The sequence below is a fragment of the Amblyomma maculatum genome, chromosome 11 (genome assembly GCF_055883805.1).
Source record: "Amblyomma maculatum isolate TAMU_Amacu chromosome 11, ASM5588380v1, whole genome shotgun sequence".
In the NCBI taxonomy this organism is placed as follows: domain Eukaryota; kingdom Metazoa; phylum Arthropoda; class Arachnida; order Ixodida; family Ixodidae; genus Amblyomma; species Amblyomma maculatum.
In genome coordinates, this window is record NC_139354.1 from 94,106,672 (window position 1) to 94,133,364 (window position 26,693).

The 26,693-nt window shown below is 44.7% G+C and overlaps 1 non-coding gene across 1 annotated transcript; it reads left to right on the forward strand.

The window, feature by feature from the left end:
* Positions 1-22,220: 22,220 nt before the first annotated feature.
* On the forward strand, positions 22,221-22,292 carry TRNAG-UCC (transfer RNA glycine (anticodon UCC)). The gene has a single exon. It is a non-coding gene; the product is annotated as a tRNA-Gly (tRNA).
* Positions 22,293-26,693: the final 4,401 nt, after the last annotated feature.

A 26,693-nucleotide genomic window follows, 5' to 3' on the forward strand; every position in this document is an offset into this window, starting at 1 on the left:
CTACTGGCATATGTTTCAAACTTGTCCTTGTAGCACTTGAAAGGTTGAAAAAGATACGCCTTAAGGTCGTCACCCTACCCTGCCTTTACTTTTCAGATTCACGAGATTGGTATCTCTAAAGTTTGCGATTCATTTTGTCCCTTTAAGCGCTTGCTTGCAAACCGCGCAGGAGGTCTCGCTTATAAGCTTTCCTGAGACAAAGCCAGTCACGTAGTATAAGATGCAGTGTATATAACCGCTCTGTAGCTCAAAAATATATTCACATACCGAGCTGCCTATCAAGCTTCGACTAGCCTATCAAGCTTCTGTTTCAATTCATGTAGTTTATTTAGGTGCTGCTCATCTGAACTCATACATATATCTCCCTCAAATCCGCCAAAGTGACAACAGCACATGGCACTTTTCACACGCTGTGCGGTTGCTTATCTACGGAACTTTGAACAAAGAATACATGCTTAGCACGCGCTTGAGCTGCATGGAAGTGGGTAAGGTAGAATTTTCATTTGGTCCTCGCGCTTGCTTGGCGATACCAAAGGAGGCTCTCAAAGGGTCCTGATTGATTTCGACCGAGAGCACGTACTTGAATCGTCAGTCGTCTAGAAGATAGCTAGAAAGTTATTCGAGAGATATCAACGTTACGTGCAAATTTCGGCAGTCGACTTAGTCAGAAAAGGGCTTCTGGAGTGAAGCCCTTTACATCTTTCTCCTTTGAGTCTGAAATGCTCTCTGAGGAGTGATAAAAGCTCTGCATCCTACTAATAGGGGTAGCAGTTTAGAGCATCGAATATATATCACCCAGAAAAAGTGCGAGCTCAGCTATCGGTTTCGCATCAGCTAGTTTTTCCGCACCTGTGCGACCATAAAACGTGATCCGTTCGGCAACACAATTGCTGAAAAGCTGTTCGCAGAGCTTTACGCTCATCTGCAGCATACGGGATGGCTTTACATGAGTGTGTAAGTAATATTTAGACACACTCGAAGCGCACCAGTGTGCTGCTGTCGGCAACCATCCCCGTGCCGTTGCACAAACATCTAGTAAATTAGCTATGCGAGGACGTTTTTGTGATGCAGACGCTACCTGATGTTCTCAAAGAGACGAAGTGCGTTGGAAAAGACATACACCATTCTTGAACACCCCATTTTTGATAATGCCCAGTTTTCCACATCCTTAGCTACTCTTCACTGAAAGATGGCCTCGTACGGACACTTCGTCAGATTATTAGCTCCACTGAAATCTGCAGTCTATTCGCGGCACGCATATCGAATCAGTCACGAGACTACAAAAAAAAATAATAGTGGTAATAGAAATATAGTTTAGGTTTAGACACAGTCGTCCATAAAAAGCGGAGTCTTGAGTCTACGACCCCGATAGCTGACGCAGTCCGAAATACCCGTGCGATAAGCCACTACTTGTTACCCGGCTCGGAGACTGACCTCTCTTTCTCCCAGAGAGAAAGAAAGGTGAATGATGCCTGCCCGGTTCCATGGTGCGCTCGGGCACATTCAAACAGACTTAAAGCTTTCAGTTTTTGTAGCTCCACTGCGGACAGTATTCCAGGTATTGAACGGGGAAGAAAGGCGCCAGTCAAAAACGTGAGGGTATGAGTTGCCACCGGGTGATGCCGTCATCTCTACTGATGTATGTGTGGGCTGCTGGAATTGTTCGTTGCGTTATCTACTGCCCAGTTCTGTTCGTTAAAAAGAGCGATTCTTAGCTTAGAGGCATCCAGGAGCGACCTGTGCATTCGCACCGTTTTCGTCTGTAGCCTAATCTAAGTTCCTTGTAATAAAGCTTCTTCCTCCGCTGGTGCCGGAGAGTGCGATCTCAAGCAAGCGCTCTGCTTGCCTATTTCCAGGGAGAGGGGCATAGCTTAAGACGCAAAAAATCAAAACCTTTATAGTTTCCTGGCATCTGGTGCTATGCTATAGATCGTCTTGCCTGCGCGAAAAGAAAAGCAGCACATGTGTGCACTCGGCATAATGTCTGCTAGTGAGTGGTGACGGCTTCTACGGAGTTGTTTTCTATGTCTATTTTCTCAGCGTACTTATAATAATGTAGGGGTTGCGTCGTGAGTACAATGCCGCCGCCTCCGCCGTCTTTTACGAGTTCACTTCTTCGAAACAGTCCGTGATGTGAATTGTGCCCGTTTCATCATTGGCCACGATACTCGCGGTGTCTGTGTCCGCTACATGGCCGCGTCCATATACAATGCGTGAGGTGTCGAGCTTCTTGAGATAGCTCGAGAATTCACGAAAGCTTGACTCGCATGCGTCGCCTGGCCAGGCTGCATTCTCTGAGCAAGCTTTTGGGGATTTTATTGTTTTATGAAAAAGAAATAACAAGAAGAATAAGATTGGGATGGAGCGCATTTGACAAGCACTCGCAGATTATGACTAGCAGCTTACCGGTATCGCTCAAGAGGAAAGTATACAGCAGTTGCATCTTACCTGGACTCACCTATGGGGCTGAAACGTTGAGGCTAACCAAGAGAGTTCTACTTAAATTGAGGACAACCCAGAGGGTTATGGAACGAAAAATGGTAGGGGTAACATTAAGAGATAGGAAGCATGCAGAGTGGGTCAGAGAAATAACTCAAGTTACCAACATTCTAGTGGAAATTAAGAAGAAATGGGGACGACCAGGACATGTAATGCAACGAGAGGATAACCGATGATCGCTTAGAGTAACAAACTGGATTCCAAGGGAAGGAGAGCGTACCAGGGGGCGGATGAGGTTAAGAAGCTCACAGGGGTCAAGTGGATGCAGCTAGCACAGAACCAGGTTAATTGGAGAAATATGGGAGAGGCTTTCGCCCTGCAGTGGGTATAGTCAGGCTGACGATGATGATGATGATGATCTTCTTCTACTTGGGTTCAGAATGGAGGCGCCAGAGCTACGGTAACTTCGGGTATACGGGACTCTGACAAAGGCGTACGCAGGGCTCAGCTGCTCTTCCTGTTTCAAAGGAGTGTCAGATGTCAAACTTTCAGTATTTCGATCGAGTTATCCACCTAACTCTGTCAACTGACCTTGCGGAACCTTCAAGGGTGTATGTGCAAGAGAATGGTTTGTGTATTTCTTTTTTTTATTTCAGCATGCAAAAACAAAAACGTTCAGTCGCAACACAAGATACCTGGAAAGTTAGATACGGAGCGCACGATATTATACGGCTGGATATCCTCGGCTATCCTTCTCGTTCGGTAGAAAAATTTTGACATTGGAAGGTTACCCCCATTTATGGCGAAGAATGTTCTTGGTCAAGAATTATTGTCGAAAATGTTGATCAGTGTCACGACATATAATTATCTTTGGCTTGATTGTGTATGTTATCTGAGATTCCTTGCGGTTAAAAAAAGGTCTTCTATCCTTGCAATACTAATCTGAAAATTAAACTTCACTTCCGGTTCCCCGTGAGTGTACATTTAGGACCAAAGTATATACTGGGTTTGTCTAGGTTATAGGAACTCATTTAAAGTGGTACTTAGCCCTGCTGACTCACGCATGGCATCTGTGAATTTATACATTTCATAGGGGCAAGGGAAATCCTAACGCGTAGCTATACGGAAATTCTCTCCTCTCGTTAGTGTCCATACCCCAGATACATGCACAATGTGTAATGTATGGCATGCAGAGTCCTCAACCGTTTAACCTGAAAGCAAGCCAATTGGCATTAGAAATAGAAATATAGTTTTATCTATCATTTACCACCAAGGCCTTTTGTCGTTACAGAAGGAGTGGATACATGCGATTAACAAACGGAATTCATGACAAAGAACTTGCAGGACACGAGCAAGAATGCGTGTCTTTCAAAATAAAGCGAAAATAGAAAAAGAAAGGAAACGAGCATACCAATTCCAATTTCGAAATATTAGTTCGTAGCAAATCATGTGATATTATTGAATGCCGCATTCTGAGCAGTTTCAGTAAAAACAAAAAATGATCTAAATTCCACATTTGAAAGAGTAACATGACACAGCCCAGAGTGCCTTCAGGAAGCCTGCTCCCGCGACATTTCCAGCACACAGCAGAGCACCACACTGAAAATCCAAATTGAAGTCGTCGGGTGCTTTTCCCAATCCATTATAAGAACAATGACAGAATAAAGAAATAAATTACCAATTAATTGACTAATTAGTGATATTGTATTGTTTCATATACTGAGGTTCCCCGGGTTCAGCGCGACGAAGCGAGTCGGGCTACGGAGCGCCGTAGCGGACGTGTACAGATTATTTTTGGCCACCTTAATAATCTTGATTTAGCCTACACTTACGCACGAGTGCCTATTGCGTTTTACGTGAGTGAACTGAATGAATGAATATTTGTTTTATACTGCGTGTTTTTTCGAGTCACTCCTGTTATGTCCTGATGGGTATCATCGCTACGCATGCAGGCATATCCTGTCGCGAAGCTCGACCCAGGGGCGCTTCACCTATACATGGACACAGTGCGACTGAAAACTGCATTGGAGGCAAGCAACCTGCTGCCTAATGTCAGTCTACGAGAGGCGCACGAGGTTTACCTGGCCAGCATCGCGGCGCTCTCCGCTAGCAGTCTGCCCCCCGACTCCCGACCACAGAACGACGGGGGCAGTGAAACTACGCTTTCGGAGAACGAGCACAAACTGTTCTGGGGATTTCCACTTGACCAGCTCTACTTTTATCTGCACTGCTTCTTTCAGTGCGGAAGGACCGGTCGCGAGCTGCAGAGAATGGTTTGTACACTGTGTTGACTCTCTTTCATTATGGCCGCTCTCCTCAATTAGCTTTCATTAACCCTAGTTTACAACGGAGATTTCTATGTAGTACACAATCCCTCCAGATGTTTATTTATTTATTTATTTATTTATTTATTTATTTATTTATTTATTTATTTATTTATTTATTTATTTATTTATTTATTTATTTATTTACTTATTGACTTATTGACTTACTTCCAAATACTGCAGGCAGCAGCGCTGCCCAAACAGGAGAGGGGTTACAAGTTCTGCAATAACAATTCAGCAAACATATTTTCATCGGTGCATTCAACAATAAATTGAGGCGAACGGTTCCACTGACGTGTTGTGAGGGGAAAGTATGAATTCTGGTAAAGTTTGGTCCTGGCGAAATATGGGCTTACTACTTTGGAGTGGTTCAGTCTACTAGATCTCTGGGGTGCAGCAAAAATATAGGTATCACGTGACAAACCAGACTTGTTGTTATACAGCATGTGAAAGAATTTCAGCCTAGAGACCTGACGGCGTACTTTAAGGGGTTCTAGCTTAAGCTGACTCAGCATGTTAGAGACCGAAGATGTTGAACGGTAATCAGAAAAATAAATCTGGCTGAAATACGCTGGATACTCTCTGGTTTGATATCTTTATTATAGCACGGGTCTCAAACTACCGAGGCATACTCGAGAACTGGTCTGACTAGAGAGCGGTATGCTTCAAGTTTGACGCCACGAGGCGCCTTTTAATACAAGCCATTCACTGACAGGCCAAATGTCATCCAGCATGTTTTTATTCCATGTGCAATTTTCGTTACGTATTCTTGATCAGTCATTCGACCTCCCCTCTATGCCATTTGCCAGTTAAATTTCATAATTAAATTGGTTTATAGGACAACATTTTGGGCGAGTTGGTTGCATACATTGATTATTACAGCGCAAGGACGGCACAGAACGAGAGGACACAACAGCGCTGTTGTGTCCTCCTCTTGCTCTGTGCCGTCCTTGAGCTGTAGTAATGAATGGTTTATAGGAATGCAAAGGTACAGTATGTGCCACACCTCTCTTACCTCTACTGTAAAAGACGAGGGGAAGGTGGGAGTGAAAATGTTCCCTAGCGACTATAACAAACCGTTGGTGTTCGAGGGGAGTTTAGATATACTAGGACGTACAAGCTCCGTTAACGATTTAAGGCCTAAACTGGACTACTCAGGATGCAACTTCGGATTTGGCCTCATGCTTTGTAACTGCCCCGAGCAACGTCAGGCGTACAGTTCCCAGCAACTCGGCGATGAGCAATGGGAGGCGCAGCTAGCTCACACAGAGCTCGCTCTTCAACGCCAACATATTGGTCAGGCATGGAGGGCTGTATTTACCAATGGTTTCCGGAACCTCGATAAACCACCCGTGTAATTAGTTTATTAATGCGTAAGCACTGTATGGCTACCTAGGCGGGGTTCGCGTGGGCATGACTTTGTCGAAACTGGTTGGTATATCGGAAAATGCTAGTACCATAGAATAGATCACCAAGGAAGGGTGGGCAAGTGACAAAATTATTTATTTATTTATTTATTTATTTATTTATTTATTTATTTATTTATTTATTTATTTATTTCAGTTACCCGGTTTGAAGAGAGACCTCCTCTTGGCCCGGTGGGCATTATAGAGGGGAGTGGGACATGGCAAAAAAAAAGGAGAGGATGTTGTTTAAATAGGTGACTAATTATAGCCAATAACAATAATAATTTTTTCAAAAAAAAGGGAAGGGCATAATGTCTGTTAGACTTTTTTATGGACACCTTAACCACGGCGTATTCGAAAGAAGATGGGAGCGAAAGCAGAAAGCACCTCTTCGTTTCGCCCCATTCGAAACTTTTTGTTGTGGCTGTAGGAAGAAGGAAAAGAAAATGAACGGGCCTGCTACTGGCTCTGCAGCTGAGCCACCTCCGCTGCCTCGTACGGACAGAAGAGAAAATAGAAAAGAAAGGGAAAAAAAGAGGAGGAAAAAACGGCGCGCTGACACAACAGCCGTTGTCCACCACCGAAGCAGTGGCGGGTGCAATGACGGCGTAGAACAGATAAAATTCGGTGGCTGGATAGCCCCTGCCGCAAGCGGCGTTGACCTACCGTCCCAGCCCAGGAACTGCCACCCTTCACCACCTCCTTGACTGGTTATTAATAGCGATAGTCTGATTTAGCTGGCAGGGCGACACTCTAGGGTACAGGTCCGCCTTCTTCCTGTACCATAGAGTGTCACCCTGCCAACGAAATCAGACAGGTTATTAATAGCGATAATATGATTTCGTTGGCAGGGCGACACTCTATGGTACACGCCCGCCTTCTCCCAAAAGAATTTGCATTGTGAATCAAGTGACTCTGAATCTATTGCATGTAGTCTTCGTGGATTGTTAAAAGTATTGGAGGCAAAACTGAGACGAGTCCGTGAACTATGCGATGTGAGTGTTGTTGTTGTGGCTGTAGGAAGAAGGAAAGCGAAATGCAGGGGCCTGCTATTGCCTCTGTAGCTGAGCCACCTCCGCTGCCTCGTGCGGAGAGAAGAGAAAATAGAGAATGAAAAAGGAGAGGGAGAGAATGACGCCCGCGGCAACAACAGCCGTCGTCCACCACCGAAGCGGTGGCGGGTGCAATGACGGCCTACAACAGGTAAAAATTCGGTGGTTGGATAGCCCCCGCCGCCAGCGGCGTTGACCTACCGTCCCAGCCTCGTAGGGCCAGGAACAGCCACGTTAAAGATCCCCAAGTGGTATAAATTACTCAGAACCCTTACACTACGGCACCTCTTTCCACTTTCTCTCTATACATATTTCTCTATTTCCTCAGGGTGGAATTCAGGCTGCGACGGTAAACGTGGGACAGATACTGTGCATTTACTTTCTTATAACCCAGTTATTATAACAAAAATGGCTATTGATACTCATAACATTATTCTTCAACCAAATAAGGAGGCCTCCTTGTCCCCGGCACGCAGACCTAAGGGACGGAGGCCGGGACCTCCGCGATAAGAGGTAGGCCAGAATGTCCGCTCTGCGCGGTTTCTTTCGCCGCGAATCTTCTAGAGCACTATAGCCTTGGCGGTTTGCTTGTTGATGGGGAACAGGCACCTCACTCTTCAGCAGGGCTTCACAAGCTTCTCCCATTGCCGCATTAAACAGATTGGGTGGTCGAGGGCAATCTCGCCCCGCAGTGCTTCCATTTAAAGTTTTTCTGTCGTCTATCTGGACATGAAAATTCAAGAGGGCACTTTGAACCACAAAGTGCGAGGAGGCGAAAGCCATTATAGCGCGGTGTATCGTAGCCCTCCCCTACTGCACTCCACCCCGCCGGGGTGACGTAGTGGTTACGGCGCTTAACTACTGTTCCCAAGGATGCGGAATCGAATCCGTGCCTCAGCGGACGTTTTTCGGTGGTGGCGAAAAGCAAGGCGCCCGTGTGCTGTGCAATGTCGGTGCAATTTAAAGAACCCCAGGTGGTCCAAATTTCCGGTGCCCTCCACTACGGCGTCTCTCATAGCCTGAGTCGCTTTGGGACGTTAAACCCCACAAACCAAATCAAGCCATCTTCTCTCTCTCCTACTTTCCTCCCTTCCTTTACCGCGTGGTACCCCTCCACTACGGCTCCTATGTCTCTCTTTCCACTTTCACTCCCACCTTCCTCCCTTCCCTTATGGCGCGGTTCAGGTTTCCAAAGACACAAGTGTGACAGATACTGTGCCTTTCCCTTCCTATGAACCAATTAAACTAATTAATAGTACATGTGTCTGCGGATAAATGTGACAGATGATGCGCGTTTTCTATACTCTGAATCAATTTAAAACGACGCTGATGCCTGCTGTAATGACGCCTCGTAGACATCTGGGTCTCCTTCTGTTTGCTCTGTGGTGTGGCGTTCAAGGAAGCGGCAAATGAAAAATAATAGAGTGGAACGTTGAGCTAGCTGGTCGAACATCTTTTAAAAAGGCAGAAGAGCAGGCACAAAGACAGAAGAAGCACACAAGAATAGAAGGACAATGCTGCACTGACACCTATACTGAGGTGAACCCACGCACCTTCTTCTCCCTTCACTTTACACCTGCAGTTAACTTCTTCCTTGACTAACGTCCTGCCGGTAAGCGTAAAAAAAATCTAGTTCCTTTTTCAACAATACCGCCGAAGGCGTGCTAACGTATTGTTTTCCCGAGTTCCTGCTCGCACATGCGTCTAAAATTTTCCTTAACCTGTTCTCATTCTTTCTCAAAACCTGCACATTGTGATGTTGCTGGGCAAGAGGCAAATAAAAGGCGCCGCACGGACGCCTGGATCGGATGCCCGGCGGAGTCATGCTTCGTATATGCATGGATGGATGGATGGAAAGCTTTTATTGTACACCGTAAATGGAGGCCCCTTACTCCCCACCTCCGGCCCGCAGGCCTATGGGACGGGGGCTGAAGCCTCCGCGACTAAAGGCTAACAAAGAGATTTTGTCTCTTCGCGGCCTCGGCTCCCATGTGAACGGCTTGTTGCTGCCGAGCTCGGCCTTCCCTCCGCAGCAGGGCTTCCCAGCTCTCTGTGCTATTGATATCTTTCTATACTGCGGGGGAGTCGACGCATTCCCATATAATTAAGTCGAGGGTACCCATCTCCCCCACATTTCTTTACAAAGGTCATATTCAAGTTCCCCTGGTAGGAAGTCCCATACTGGGTTAACGAAATTTTCAGCTTTCAGTCGCCGCCTTGCAGTCGCTTCTTCATTACTTAGTATTTTATCCAGTGGTGGCAGTAGTTTTCTGTTTATTCTATTTTTATCAACTATTTCAGAATATGTACGCGCGCGTTCATCCAGGTTCTGGCAATCCGGCGGTTCTACGGTTACCCGGAAGTAGAGAGCTCGGGCTAACTCGTGTGGCGCTTCATTGCCGGGGACCGACATATGCTCTGGAGTCCATGTTAGGCCGACTTTACGTGTAAACTCTCTGTCGGCCAGGATCCTCGCCGCTTCTGTCGAGATTCTGCCTTTCATGAAATTCCAGATAGCAGTTTTACTATCGCTGAGTACAAATTTTGTTTCCGTTTAACGCGAGCGAGCGCTATAGCAAGTTCTTCTGCCGTCCTTATGTTGCGGTAGCGAATAGTGGCTGCCGACTTCAGGGCTTCTAGTCCGTTGACTACTGAGGCAACCGCTGCGCCTGACTTCCCACTAGCCGCGTCCACGTAGGTGACCTCTTCCGGATCCACTTTTCCTAAGCGTTTTGTTTGCGCTTCGGCTCTTTTATTTCTCCCCTTAGTATTATAATCCGGATGCATATTCCTCGTGAGTGGGGGTATGATTATTTTCTCCCTACATTCAGGGAGATGGTAGTTTTATCGCGTAGCCCGAGGTTAGTCTTCAAGCCTACCATCTGCGAGATAGCTCTACCCGTTGTGGTGCAGCTTTGTGTCTCTAGCTGAGACATATGCGCACTGCCTCTGCGTATTCTTCCCAATTACTATGGGATGGAGGGTGGCTGATCCTGGCCCGGATGGGGCTAAGACAGCTAGGTCACCGCTGCTTGCGGCGGGGGCTAGCCTGCCACTGTATGTTTTTCTATTGTATGCCGTCATTGAATCCGCCACCGCTTCGGTGGTAGACAACGACTGTTACGGCGCGCGTCGTTCTGTGCCTGTTCTTCTTTTTTTCTCTTTTTTTTTATGCGAAGCATATTGCTAGAGGTAAACCACAGCCCTTCGTGACGGTTACACGCCGTGCAAAGAATGTGGAATGCTACGTCACACCACGTGATACGCTGACGTCACGACAGAGAAGAGACGGGGAGAGGTCCGAACAGATAATGTATCGCGACGAGGGGCATGTCATGCGATCAGTTCCGTTCTTTTATTTACGTTAAAAGAAACAGGTCTGCTGCACAAAGATTCCGTGTTTTAACATCGATTCACAAACTCTTGTTTCATCACAGCATTCAGTCGTAGCTGACATGCATGCGTGCAGCAGGCGTGCACATGTAGGAGGGTGGAGGTGGCCGGTGGGGAGGAACGGGCGTACTTTCTCCAATTAATAATTCTATTGTTCGGCTAAGGGCTTTTGCTTTGCGTACATATTCACGTAGTGGCAATCGAGTACCGTTGGCCTGGGGGACGACATGGTCGTTGTGCGTGTCGGTAACACAGTTAGATTAGAGATGAACGAGTCACGCTATTACCTAGTTTTATGCGATGGGAAAACATTTTGCATTCCAAGTTTAAACCGTGTAAAAGCACGTGTAACCAAGGAAAGTAAAGTTTAGCCAAGTGTAACCATGGAAAGCCGAGTTTAGCAATAAATATGCTTCGCATCTGACCAGGCTTAACCAAGCTAAGCCTCAGCCATTTTTTTTTTCCTCTTTCCGCACCAGGCAATGGAGATGGCTCAGCTACAGAGCCAGTAGCAGGCCCGTGCATTTGCTTTTCCTTCTTCCTACAGCCACAACAACAACAACAGTTATTGTCCACTCCCATCGAGAGGCGTTTCACCGTAGAGGTGAATGCCGGGATTCCTAAGGATCTCTTGCCACATCTTCGAATAAGAAAATCTAATTTCTTTTCATGTTCTCTAAGAATTGTGAAGGGTGTGGCGCAGCAGACTGGACTAAAGATGTAAGCCTGTACTAATTTCTATACGCTTCTCTTTTTAAGGACTCTGCCCCTAAGAAAGATTCTCCTAAAGATGCCTAGAATTCGCGACGCGTAGTCTTCCATCTATTTTATGACGCCTTGTTGTATACGTTTTCCTGTATAAATAATCAGGATTCTGTTTGTTGTACTTTAGGAACGGTTTTACCTTCCACTTTAATTTTGAATTTTGAGTCCATGTTTCTTCTAAGTGATTTAGACTGTAGACGAATAGCTACAATCGATTGTTGCTGCGAGCACGAGAGGCCCCTATTGGCGGCCTCGGAAAATAGTATCCGCTGCCTCCTGTAAGCGCTCTTCTATGCTCGCATGGTTCCCTTGGTTAATCCAGAGGTTGACGTCATCCACGTGTATGGTGAAATTTGGACCTTTAATTTTTGAGGCCCATAGGGAGTGCTCTCAAGCCCACGTTGAAGATGAAAGCTGATAAGGCACAGCCTTGCGGCGTGTCCTTGCTCTCTAGCTCCACTGCGGGGGACTCGATGTCTTGGAAATATATGCGGACACTTCTGTCTGACAGATAGTCTTTTATGTAATTGTAGGTTTTCTTTCCTAGATCTATGTCAATTAAGCCCTGGAGTATAGCCTCGTGCTAGGCATTGTCGAACGCTTTGTCAAGTCTAGCCCAAAGGTCACTTCAGAATCTTTTTGACTTTGCGTCCAAGATTTCGTGTTTTAATCTGAGCATCACGTCCTGTGTCCTCAATCCGGGTTGGAAGCCGACCATTTCATGAGGTCACAAGTCATGATTTTCCATGTACTTTGTAAACCTAGCCTGCATAACTCGCTCCATCAGTTTCCCTACACATGATATTAGGGAGATTGGCCTGAGATTTTCAAGTTTGGGATTCTTGCCCGCCTTTGGGATGAATCGCCTGGTCACGTCGTGGCCTGTCGTGACGGTACATCGTGCGCCCCTTGTCGAGCAACACCAGCATTTCATTGAAGGCATCACAGTTCAGCAGCGTTCTACAATTCATATACAGGAAAGTAAAACCGCACTATCTATCACTCCCGTATTTCCGCCATCATCGTCACGGTAGACAAGGGGAATTATGAAGCGCGTATCACGATGAGCGGTATGGAGCAGTTTGAGAGCGCTGGGATGGGGATACAAAGAATGGAGATTTGATTCCTAGTGGAGACAAGGTTTGTTTATTTATTTTTAATTTCGCTCTCAAAAGAGTGACACCTCTGATGACAACCTTCTGTTGACAAGGATGAGGCATTAAAAGTTTTCACCTTAATATGCCCAGACCCTATTGCAGCCATGAAATTAGGAGACGCCTGTTTCTGGGAAAGAGAGCCATGGCTAGCCTTAACCGCCTAGTAAATAGCAGAGACATTAGTCTGCCAACAAAGATTCCTATAACTCGTGCTATGGTTTTTCCTGTTGTGATGTATGGATGCGAGAGTTGGACTGTGAAGAAGGCTGGCCGCCGAAGAATTGACGCGTTTGAATTGTGGTGCTGGCGGAGACTCTTGAGAGTTCCTTGGACGGCCAGAAGATCAAATCAGTCGATATTGTCGACCATAAACCCTGACTCCTCATTGAAGGGTCAAATTCTAAAGTTAAAGCTCAGCTACTTTGGTCATCGGATGAGAAGAGAGGAGTCGCTGGAGAAAGATTTGATGTCGGGAAAGGTGGAGGGTCAACGGAGAAGGGGTAGGCAGTGAACGCAATGGTTAGATGGCATCCTCGAGGCGCTACAGATGAAGTTATGCGATGTTAGAAAGATAGTGAGATACCAGAAAGCGTGGAGTGATATGGTCCACAGGGTCACGAAGAGTCAGACACGAGTGAACGACTAAAATGAACTGAACTGATGCCCAGACTTTTATCCGGGGATCACACCAGTCTCCTGCCTTATCGGCTTTGACAGAGTTGCGCGAAGGTATCGCATGAGCAACCAAGTTTTATAGCGAAACCATAGGTCCTCTTAGCAGGAGCCGATCAGCCACACTGGAAAGCAGTCAAGAAGGATTTGCTTTGGCTGCGCCTATCAAAATAAGTCATCATCTCTAGAGCCCGCACATAGCGCGGCACACTGTACCCACGACGGATGATGCTTCATCGGGCTACACGGTTGCTTGGCGGAGGAAGAAAAAGAATGCGGAACTCTGGCAAAGCATATATAATAATTCTAGCTTCTCTCTGTGACGCAGTTCGATCCCCGGGTGAACAAAATTACTCCGGGGCCCTCCACTACGGCAGCATTTTATCTATTTCCGCTTTCACTGTTACCTTTCTCCACCTCTTTCCTATTCGGGTCAGGTCGAAAAACGCGCGACAGATACTGCGCCTTCCCTTCTCTGTAAAGCAATTAATATTATTAAAATCATTGGTGGTAAGATGCCCGCCTACTGTACCGGAGCTAAGCCACTGCGAACATCTTGTTAACTAACCTAAATATTTCAGAAAGCGCATAATAGGAAGAATGTTAAAGGCTCTATAATTGTGTATTTTATTGTGAAGCTTGAGCGTCCCTCCAATTCAACCATCTGCCCGAGCACAGTCTTGTCAAAACATTCAAATCCATTCACATTACAGTTTTCGCTCCTAACCCTCCCTCCCTCCTTCCCCCCAGTTTTCTTTTCCGCTGGTACTGTGCTAATTGAGTACCATGACAAATCCGCTGGGTTCAAGCTTCTATAAAAAGAGTCATGCCAAATGACTGCTTTTCGACCGAACCTCATCAGAGCTCAGATATCGCATTCGATTGTGCTGAATGGTTTCTGTATTGATGTGAAAGCCCATCAGAAAATATGACGCAGTGGTCCTCAGAAAGTGGCACCACTAAAACCGTCTGACAATAGTCACGTGGTACAATCAGTGGAATCATTAAATTAAAATCATTAAAAGCCCCATCATAAGGGAACACTGGTGCCTGAATGTTCACTACCGAAAACTATAGTCACAAAACACCCTGCCAGTGGCTGCTAGTTGCAGTCTTCAGTCGGTTACAAATCTCGATGAAACTTTAGAAGCACCATTGAAGGAGGTACCGAGTTGTAGACATTAGGGCGATTTTCATCGTACCTTAGTGAAAATACCAGCATTAGAGACAGGGACGTGAAAGGAAACAAAGTATGCGCTGCATGACTCGTAGCTGAAGTTATTTGCGGCGAAAAGAGATTATATAAACAAGCCAAGCAGAACCCCAATCCACACAATCAGCAAGAAGCTTACAGCATAAAATCAGTCACTGATTGCTCAGAACGCTTCCCTAGTCAATCTAGGCCAACTCCCTAGCTGCATGTCAACGCGAATAACGGCAGACTCACATTCGTCACTAAATCACAAAACGTGTCTAGCCTCTGTAATTCCGCGACTATTCTCATCTGCAATGAATGAAACTTCAAAAGGCGTGTTGCTAAATGGGATGGGACAACTCCTTCCATATCTCACGACCTTTCGTGCTCCCGTAATTCCACATTAATACACGCTTTTGTTTGACTTTCATAAACCAACTGCAAGAAAAAGGTATTATTTGAACCACATTCATTTTTCAAGGCACTTTACATTTTCATGTTTCGCTCTCCACATGTGCGTTTCCCGGATAACTTTCGCAGGTTTTATTTTTTTTTATAACAATGTTACAGGCTCTTGATAACTTGTTAGAAGCCGCGAACACCAGTTTAATGTCATACCTTCTGTCCGCATTTTCAAATTTTGCGAGAATCTATGTAAAGGGCCGTCCACTCTTGTATAGAACAAGCGTGCAGACTGCAGGCGGTAGGAATCCTTCTAGCGCCACTGCATCTAACACGACCACAGTTTGAATCAAATCGCCACAAGCACACGATTATTCAGACGTGATGCTTCTCACTACCTCAGACTTCGCTTCGACATGCGGCTTGATGAGACGATATGGTTCTGCGAAGACCGTTGCCACAAGTTGATTTGTTCACCCTAAAACCCAGCACGTATGATAGCAGAACTGGCCTCTTATCTTCCCTCTGTCCAACACCGGTCTACGTACGCAAATCACCGCAAATCAGTTTCAGCAACTCTATCAAATTATTACGCGCATTTCATCAAAACTGAGTCCATATTAGACGCAGAAATACTATCTTTTTCAAGCTTGGAACGGCCATATTTGTAATAACGTGAGGGGCGGAAGTGCTGCTCCATTTGCTCCATTCTGCTCCCATCTGCTTTTCCTGCTCCATCCTGTTACAATATGCAATATTGCTCCAAACCTGCTCCAAACTGGCTGCCTCTATGTTCTGCCATCAGTTTTAACAGAACACGAGAGCAATGTCACTACACCGGGGCCAAAGATATAACGCATCTTGCACAACTGGGCTTAATACAGATAAACTATTCGTACACTCCTAATCTCGTTCCACATAGGTTACAGTTATAATAAGTGAAACGTTTTTAAAAGTTCCACTAATAAGCGGAACGTATGTGGAACCAGATTAAGAGTGTAAGGGAGGGAAACATGGAGCATAAAAAAAATTTTTTTCAAGCAAATTTAGTGTGAGTCACGTGCGATTGGAGGAAACTAATTAAAAAAATGCACTGTGCAAGTGAAATAGTGCCTCCTCCCAGCCTTTTAAATCACTGATGGAGAAAAAAGCCAGAGCAAAAAGCGAAGCAGACAGCGCAAGCTACTGTGAGCCGCTGGGAAATTTGTCTGACTGCAAAAACTGCTTGAGTTTTTCTAATAGTTCTAGTTTGAAAACAAAACTTCACGATCGAGCCTCTTTGTCAATGACTAGCTCGTCAGGCCTACGGCAGGCAATGTCATACTTGAAGTTATAGGTTGGCATGTCAAAGGTGTCAACCACTAGGAAGCTTCTCAAGAGTGTTGGGAAGCGACACAGCCCCTAAGCCAAGATGATGAAAATGAACCTCAGCATTGCTCGGGCAAAGAATGATAGGAATACTGGCTGGAGGCAGGGAAGTAAAAAATAAGCCGGAGTATGAAAGGCTACCTTTCAGTGCCATCTATCTTTCCGGAAGGTACTTCACCGGCTTTCGCTTTGCACTCGCACTGTACACGCATTTTCAATTTTCGGCTCACCTAAATTGTAAAATAGTACGCATATATCTTATTTGACCTGCTTTGAATGACGGCGAATTCGTACTCGATGCCAAGGCCGACGAAATATATCGCCCACATTGTTACATTTTTCGGTCGACGGAGTTCGCATAGCCGCCTTGTGTAAAAGATCTGCAAGAGTGTTATTCATTCACTGATTCGCCAACTCATCCAAGATTGTACTGCTTCATGCATACAAGCTATAGACAGATTTCACGCGAGGTATACGCCTAAGTACCCCGAGAGAACACGTTACAGCACTTCAAAGTATCCAGAGTGCCTCTTCAATTCGAATATTACATTAAAGTGTTTACGGAATTGATTCATCGATGAATTGAATATCGCTGACTATGTCCAGTCTTCAGTCTCTGAGGTGCGGCTCCAGAACGCGCTCTGAAAAGCGTAAGACGCAGATGTATACATGGTAGAAACTGCTTCTACCAGTAACCTGAACTCGTCTAGCGCAAGTGCGCATGATTGTTGTTGCTGCACTGATGGCGATCACCGCGTTGTTTTCTTTTTTTAAATTAATGTGAGAGTTTTTCTTTCTTGTTCTATGAGATGCATTGAAAAGAAGTTCAGAAATAATTTGGGCTATGCATGTTTTGTTTTCTCCCATTGATATCGCTGAATAATGGCGTTTATTTTTTTTTCTTTTAACCTTCGTAGCGCGCAGTCGGAACAGTGTCGTGAGGTAGGGATTGAAACTGCGATCTATTGGCCACTAGCCACGGAGAAATATTATTTGCAAGAAGCCTAGGAGAAACAAGGATAAGTGTACACACATGCCTTCCAACTTTATTTTGCCTAAAAATACCCAGCCACGCATGACATATGACATTCTCTGTATGCTCTTAATGCTGCGTGGTCTACTACTTCCCTAAAATATATGTCATTTTGCAACGTGTTCAAAAAAATGTCATGGATAACAACTCCACAATGATAACATTTGTGTTTTCTCAGGTGTTATTTCACTGCATTTCCGATTTATGCGCACTTAAAAAAATTATGTTTGGCAGCCACAACAAGAGAACCGCCATTCAACACCAAAGAATCCGCATATATGTTCTCTACGTTTCCAGAGAAGGATTTCTACAGGAATATTACAAGAGCCGAATACTGCATGACAGTTGAGTGCTATCTGTTGTTGCATTTAAACAACTTAAAAAGCGAAGAAATCTACCCAAACCTTGCTCGTCACCCCCCCCCCCCCCCTCCCCTTCCCGGGAATTTAAAAGTAAAAGCCAACTATTCTCCACCCCTAGACACTGCGGTACAGACAATGAGGAGGCTTCAATGAATGATGCCTATCTCTCTACTGAACTTTTCCTTGACATGGACAGCCAAAAAGAGTTTGGAATACTTCAACTCCGTCGAGAGTTAGGGGGAAAATGCAGAATTGGGGAGAATGGGCGTGCTGCAGAAACAGCGCATACCACAATATTCACTGTTCGAACTGGTTTCCAACAAGGAGCCTCACATTCCGTCTGGATATAAGGCAGACCTGTGCGATGCGACAGCGCAGGCCGCAGTGTATGATAACGTACAGATTTTCGCGAAAAAGAACCATGAATTGACGGCGACAGGAACTCCATATCTGAGGATGATCAGTGCATGTGGCATCAAGTCGTTGGCCTTTTCCGCTTCGCCGGCAAGTTCACGCAATAGGGACTTGTTTAGTTGTATACACATGAAACAACTCAGTCTTACTGCTTTGTCATTCCAATTGGCTGTAATCTCAAAGGTTATTTGCAGTGCAGTGGAAACTACGAGTGCAAAATGATTCGAGACGTGTCGGGATGTCTTGGGAGTGCAGTAGTTTGAGCCTCCCCATACATACAGGTGCAGAGTTTCGTCTCCACTGCCGCCAGTGATAAAACAAGAACACACATTCCCTGGCATATGGTGCTCAACACTACTGGGAAAAAATGCTTAAAAGGGGGCCTTTGACCAGTCTCCCCCCTCGCCCCTCTCTCTCTCTCTCTCTCTAAACTTAAACTTGGTCCGCAATAAACCAAAATCTGTTCATGGTGAAAATCTTGTGTTTGCAAGATTTGTCCGTGACATGTGTCTGCGAGACGTTGCATTAGATTCTGACGTAGACATAATTTCCCCTTTCGGGTAGTTAAGAGTAGTTTCAGGTAGTTTCAAGTAGTTCATTCTGGCATGTCAAGGAGTTCTGAGGTGTCGATGATGAATCCAAAGAAAAGAACGAAATGAAATTATAGCAAGTAGCCAAACACGCAAGATAGAGGTAGAAAAGATGTATAGAGAAGGGGTAGAGAGAAGAGGTATAGAACAGAATAAGGATGGGAGGCTTTCGCTTAAGCTCTTAAGAGAAGCTAAGTGTAATCCTGCAACCTTTTATGAGCAAGCAGGTGTCAAAGACCCATTCTGCCCGAGCATATAAACCCAGTTAAGCTGAGCATCAGGTCAGCGGAAAGCGTGTACGGATTGTATCACTGCATGCTACCCACTAGCACTGGAGACTGAAGATCCATCTGCGGCTAAACGCCTAGAGAGCTCTTGCGTACAGTAGTTCGCGCGTTGTATTGTGAATGCTTTCAGGTCCATCGCAGCGCAGTAATTATTAGGCCCCGAACCTATAATAAAAAATAAAATATCAAGCACAATCGTGTGCGGGTACTTGCACAACGTACTATGGAGCGATGAGGCCGAGTGCCGGTTGATGTATCATGTTGAGCATGCCCGCGCTAGTATCGAAAGCGTCCTGCGGCGGCTCGCATCACATCGCAGACGTGTTTTACACCCGAAAGCAATATGAAACTCTTTCATGGACGCTTATTGGAGCAGAGTATTAAGGAGCATGGAAGAGCAAGGAATGAAATTAAGGAACGGCAACGTGGGCTTTAACGTTTCTACAGGTATAGGCTTATTTTGCCGTTCGCAAGTTTTCTCAGCGCAGTACAGCTTTACGAAGTAAAATCTGAGTGCCGACCGCATGGAGAAATCGTTCGGCCAATACTGTTTTCTTTTCTTGCTCAAATGTAATCGGATAGCAAGAAAATTCCAGCTCAAAACAGACACTTCTATTGAGAGGCAGTAGCCGCATCAGTGCAGCTGACTCACTCAACCATTCAACATGGCGTCACGTTGCGCGCTTCAGTGAAGGTACCATAGATGGCAGCATTTCTACATAAAGTCTTGAAAGTGTCAGATTATGATTGCTTTTTCAAGAATTTTCGCGCTACAATATACACAGATACACAAGAAAGCAGGAACCATGTGCACAGGACAAGCGCGGTTCCTGCTTTCTTGTGTATCTGTGTATATCGTAGCGCGAAAATTCTTGAAATGGTAAACCAACTAGCCTCCATTGCTGCTTTGCTTGCTTTGTATGATTAGTTCCTGTTTATCACGCACGTCGTCACGGTTTACAGCCCTATCTGAGATGCGAATGGCCAAAGTAAAACTCAGACAATTATCCGCCTTTAGGTTGTCATTTCGAAATCGAGATATGTACCCTTTCCGCTTCAGTTGAAAGCTTCCAACGTGATCCTGGGAGTATGCTTTGCCAAGAGTACCACGGAACAGCTTCATTATCTTTGATAACGAGCACATATGTAAAAGTAAGTAAGTGCACCGTCAGATTCGGGTTGGGTTTTTGCATCGTGTCCGGGGAATATAGGATTAAAATTCCTATCCAATTGACAATACATGCTTAATGAACCAGACCGCGCTTACAACGTGACATCTATACTGCTAAAGGGCCCATTCCTTCAAAACTTTCCCTCTAAAAAGACCCATTCACAAAGCATGTTAATTCAGTTTGGCTTTTCTCACAAGGCAGTTAGCATCGCGTTGTTGAACAGAATGAAAAAAACTGAAGTTTGGATGGTTGTACTTTCGCAGTCCGGAAAAATAGAATCTAGATGCCTTTGCAAATAATTCATTTGTCGCCCGTCTTAGCGTCATTTTCGTTGAGTAGGGTGTAAGAGGCCACAAGAAAGTCCCATGAATAATTAACGTGCGTGTTTTTGTTTCGATAATTATTTCAGATCGCCGTCTGCAACGTCGGTCTTCCAGCGGTGCAACGTTTCCGGCGTGCGTTCAAGTGCGGCCCGAAGCATCGCCTCGCAACAAACTTCACCTGGCCCGATATCGATTACTCTTCCAGCACAACACCACAATAGTGTTTCAAGTCCACGCATCGTATAGCCAGTTTCACTACCCATATCAAAATTTATCAGATTTCACTACCGTGTTTACGAGGACAACTTCGGGACTTGTTTCGTTAAACTTCTCATTTATATTTTGCCTCATTTGTGGCCATTACAAACATTTTGACTCCTGTAAGAGAACACCTTTTATATATTGAAAGCAAAGTGCTTTAACTATTAGCACGAACGCTAGTGGGGCATTTGTGTATTGTTATCGTTTATAAAAACTGCAGTGCACTCGCCCAAGACAAGCCTGTTTACCTGACGGACACCGAAATCATTGTCAGCACATTTGTGTAGCAAGAGCGCCCTATTTAGGCGAGTATATAACACTGATATGCAAGCTATGCATCTGCAAGAGCGGAAGCCTGATTTAATTTTTCCATGCACCGTAATTTCCTGCCGGCGTTCTTCCTTGGCGGCTCTTCGAAAGGCGGATTGATTTCCATAGTCTCCTGTATAAGCATTGCGATTACTGAGCGATATGTTTCAGTAAAACATGATCTCATTATTTTTCTATCGCAGATTTGTATTATGTTTCGACTGTGAAACTGCTAAGCTGGTACCTTGAAGGAATTTGGCAATTTTAGTTAAGTCCACATGTTTCAGAATCTTTATTTATTTCTCTGTTTACTAAGTCTTGAGCGACAACCTCCACAACCGGTTCTCAGCGCTCGATATTTCTTTATATACTGCTAATAAGACCAGAAGACCAGAGACACATTGTTTCATCCCCCGAAAACGGGAAACCACAACCTAACTTTGCAATTATTAACCCTAGCCTGTAATTGCGTTGGACATTATTGCAATCTATATTTTATCACTTGTTAGCACCAATAAACCTTGACTCTTCGAGGCTGACTTTCGCGGTATCAAATGCCAGCTTCTGCCCCTGAAATCAGCATCCCCAACAGGCTCAGGTCCCTGGGGAAAAACCGAACGCTTCAAGCATTTACGATAGACATATCCGAAGACTCTGAGATTGAGTTCATCGCCCTATTTTTTTTTTTTTTTTGTCACAAAGAATTCTTTTTCTGAAGTAGTTTCCGATGTCTCCACCGCAACGGCTCCTCGGAGCCCCACGAATGTTTACATTCTATTCTGATCATTTCCGCACGACTTCTGGGAATTATTTGCTTACCCAGGTAAAGTAATCGATCGGTGTCTATCTTAATGATTGGGTTAGATTAGGTTTGTTTTGGTTGAGTTTGTGGAGTTTAACGGCTGAAATCGAGAGAGGCCGCAGTGGAGTATTCAGGACATGTCGACCACATAGGGTTCTTTAAGGCGCTCAAGTATCATAAAAGAGCTACAAATATACGCTTGTGAAGGTAATCAGGCAGCTTTAAGAAATACCCATAAACTCTGGCACTGATTTGGACAGCATCCCCAGACCATGACAACGAGCGATGTTAGAAATTTTGTGGCTTAATGGAGGAGCAACGAAGCCAATGAAGGCGCAGTCGTGCGGTGGCCCCTGCTTCTCCACCTCTAACACAGCGTCATGAGCGAAATTCAGTGGCGCCATCTACACGGCATTCCTGCAAACAGACATGTAACCCTGGCGTCTATACCTGGCCTACATCCTTCTTCCCGGACGACGGCGGATATGCCATAGGCGTCGGTGGTATAGTGGTTAGCATAGCTGCCTTCCAAGCAGTTGACCCGGGTTCGATTCCCGGCCGACGCAGCATTTTTTTTTTTCTGCTGTGCTTCGTGTGCCAAAGAGCCACCTTTCACTGCGAATGGCAAGTTTTTTGTCCTTTGAGATTTAAATAAGTACACACTGTAGCGACGTGTCCCGTTCAGTGCAGAACTGCACTTTACCTTTTGGACCTTTACGGGGCTTTACATGATATCTGTAAGTGTTTGCTCTCTTTGTGATTATATAACATAGAATACATACGCGTGCAGATAATTCTACTTTCCGTCAATCTCTCCGGCAGCTTGACGTAAGGGTATCAACTTCAGCATTCGCAAATACTAAGCATTCCCTTCAGGCATCTTGAACACGATAGAATCAAGAGAGCTTGGTTTGCTGTTTTAATTGTTGCAAAAATAAGTGCCCTAATTGCACAGCTACCAGATACTCTTCAACAACTTTCTTCAGCTCAGTAGAAGGGGTTTCCACCATATACGTCGTCCTTGTCCCTGGACTTTATTGGCTAAAGCTGCTTTGTAACTGTTCGGGCATCGCTGACAGCATCAAACTTTTGTCAAATGCCGTAGCGGCGTCTAAGGATAGCTCTAAATTACATTTCTGCGCGTTGGATGAGCATTAGAGTCCGCGCAAGAAGGAAATATTAAAGTCTATCTCACTTTGTCAAACTAGAGTGCACGCCTGGAACGGGAGATGCAGGAGTTCATCACGTGTGTTTATCTCGTAATCAAGATCAGCTTCAGGAGTATATTTTACGTAGTTCGCTATTTTTTTGTACATTTCTTGGCATCTCAATCTAGCATAGGTTACAATCTTGAGGAGAGGTAGAAATCTAGAGAAGGACGTATACCGACGAGATACATTTACTAGGAGCAAAAGCTGCAGTGCTCATGACTTCTGAAGGTGCACTCACAGCCTCCCACGAAATACCTTCTTGCTTGCACAATCATGCACAGCCAGTCCCCGCTTTTTTCCGTGATCAATTTAGCAATTCAGGAGCATACGTCAGTGCTGCGTCACTGCTACATTCATCTCGTATGCTTACGGTCCCAATTTTGCGGTATTTTATTGCTCGGTGCAAATTTTTCTGATTTGGAGCATCTGCTAAAAGATGATCCGAAGGAAACAAACTCGTGGTAAGACCACGGTCATGTGCCTTTCAGTGCTACTTTCTTTGTTTGCGCTACGCTTTCAATCCTTTAAGGTCAGCACGCCTTTGGTCAGGAAGTTTCTTGGCGTAATGCAGTAGATATCGCTAGCTTAACAAAACACCACGAAACGTTGGTGAGAATATACAAAACGCGCACTGTCCAAAGGTGCTCTATTATCACAACAATGAAAGCCACAAAGTATGCTCGCGAGCTTCTGTATATTTTCAGCCGTTCATGCTCAGTCGGTCAGTGCTTCTTTGACACCCGTTGGAAAAACGGCTAGTAACGGCTAGGAAATATTTCGTTGATCTCTGCTTGAGCAGCACCTCTTTGCTGACATTGTTTCTTTTGTTTTACTAAGGCTAGTTTCTGTTCTGTAACTCAGGTTACAGTTCTCAAATATTTGTGATATTTTCGGCGAACAATTATTCAGTCGCTCGTGGCTTTGATCGCGGAGTGAAGACAATTCAATAGCCCCCGTCGGAGTCTAACCCTTTGAGATACGCAGCAACATCCTTTTGTGCAGAGAAAATTAAATACCTGTGTAAGTTCCAGCTCTTTTTTCCCGAATAAAATGAAAATGTCCAAAATTTTACGCTCGATATGCTCCGAGGCACAGGGAATTGCATCTGAAACTTATTTGTGTGTAATTATTTCTTTCATCATAAGAATATACCTTCTAAACATAGACTACACTTTTAGTGCATTTTGTAGAATATTCTTCGTATGAACGGTCATATCATGTAAAAGATTTGCGCTTCGCTCCAGAAATATTTTTAAAATCACTTTAAAAGATATCCGTCCGACTGACCTCTTCACGTATTCAATGCGCAAGAACATGGTATGCGGCTTAAATTACCGGGTGAGTGCATACGCCGTTGTTTTTCACTTTTTAGCAAAGAAATCAGTGAAAATACCTGCTCACCTGCACCAGCTCAGAAGAAAATTACAGAGGACAATTATTACTATAACTATGATTGGAGCGAACACATTAATTACATAATATTTGATATTTCCTATTCGAAAGGCTTACATTTTCTTAAATATAGGGTCAGACGTAGAACTTGTGTTTGCCTATAGGGGTACGCCTAGAGCACGCCAGTAAACATAACACGTACAACGAGCTGAACTGCAGTTTAACGAAAACTTCGATGTAATTATGTATTTGGTTTTGACAGTCAGGTCTTTATAGAAGACCACCTATTTCTAACTTCAGTACAACAACTTGAAAGGGTTTTGCTGGTCGCAAAAAATGCTATCTAAGGAGCACCCAAGAGCACATGGAATATCCTGTAAATGCGGAGGATAGAGGGCACTGCATGCTGCGCCAACTAGGATATTACAGACGAGACTTGTGAACGTAGTGCAGGTCGAAGAGGATAGGCGGCACGAGCACCTGTGCGGCACTACTCAGCACAAAGGCTGCTCTACTATCGGTTCGAGGGCCTTCGAAATGCATGTGTAATAGCGGCATAACCCTCCGACACACGCAGCAGCATTATATTATACAGAGAACACTAAATAACTGTGCGTACATTTCGAGGTCCTTTATCACAGTAACTTGAAAATGTGCAAAACTTATACATGAGCTGTGCTTCCAGGCACAAGGAAGTGCACCTAAAACTTATTTGTGTGCATTTTTTTTCTTTCCTTATTAGCATTTAGTGCATTTTCCTAGAACACTTCAACGCGACAACTTGCAAGAAGCGACAGAACCAGACACTGCCCCCTCCTTCTCATTTCTAATGCGTTCCGTAAACCTTCAAAACATCTGTATATTTCTTTACTCGAGACGTAATCTCTGTCTGTAAACGTAAACACACCTTGTCCTTCTATTAACCCGGCATATCAAAGTTTTGGGAGACAAGCTCCACCGTTCGGATTGTGGTAACAGCGTTACCACCCTTGCTCATATCATCCGCGTACGTAAGAAATAAATAAGAAGTAGACAACACATGAAGAATCGATATCCTCGGCGTCCGTTCCTCAAGCTGCTATTGTGCAGCTTCTTCTCCCACCCCATTTTTTCGCCATGTATATTTTATTTCGGTGAAAATAAAAAAAAAATGGTTGATTGATTGACTACGGCCGCTCGAGCACAAGTTGGATTCGACGGATTTAATTACGACCGTCAATTAGGGTTATGTCCAGAACGTGACGTCACGCAACCGGAAGTACAGCCTAAAAAGGGCATACACATAGGAATGGATTAGCGCGCAATGTGAAAGCACCGAAGACTAAAATGGGTAAACAAGAAGTGAATTAATGTGACGTCCAGGATGTGACGTCACTCATTCGGAAGTAGAGCCGAAAGAGGGCATAGGAATGGACTGCCGCGCACTTTTAAAGTACCCGAGAATAAAATGAATAAACAAGAAGTTAATTAATTTGACGTAGAGGTTGTGACGTCACGCAACCGGAAGTAGAGGCGAAAAAGGACATAGGAAAAGATTAGCGTGCAATTTGAAAGTACCAAGGAATAAAATGGGTAAACAAGAAGTGAATTAAGCAACCAGAAGCAACCAACAGCTACATCCGTGCTTTTGCATTACTCCAATGCAGATTCTGCAGTGCTCTTTATTTTTTTTTTTTTACGCGCTAACAAGGGAATATTATGAGGTGCAGCTTTGTAAAAAGTTTAGAGCCCAGAGGGTTGCTTTGAAGCCGTATATTATAACTTTTTTAACAACTATGCAAATCTTAGCCATTTCAGAGACTAGGACGAAAAATCTTGCCTTCAGCAAGTCTGGAAAACTAGGAATGCATTGCGAGCCACATAGTATGGCTCAGAAGCAGACCCCTGGGCTGTAAACATTTGACAAATGGTGCACTTGATACATATTTCGCACATACAGCCAGTGTGCTCACATATGTAGCTAAGGAACCATCGTATGTTCTCTACGAGCGTGTGAGAAATTTTCAAACTCCAGAAGCATGTTCCGCCACATTTTGGCCGCACCTTTACACAGAGAGAGTGTGTTTGCTGGGATAAAAACGCTTTCCTAATGGCCACATGTAGGTAATAGGGGAGTTTAGATTTTGTAAGTTGTCTCCTCGTCGTTTTCAGAATAGTATCCGTATCAAACTTACTGCCTTTCTGTATGCGCTTCCGCGTATATTGGTTCTGTGGACCAATACAAGTTTTGCAGCTTTTATTCCATTTACTTGTTTTTCTAGAAACATAAATACTAGTTGCCCTCAAGTTCTTCATTAATGCTTTCGTTTAACTGATAATTCTGTCATTTTTAACTGCCTTGTTTCTTCATTTACCTCACAAAGC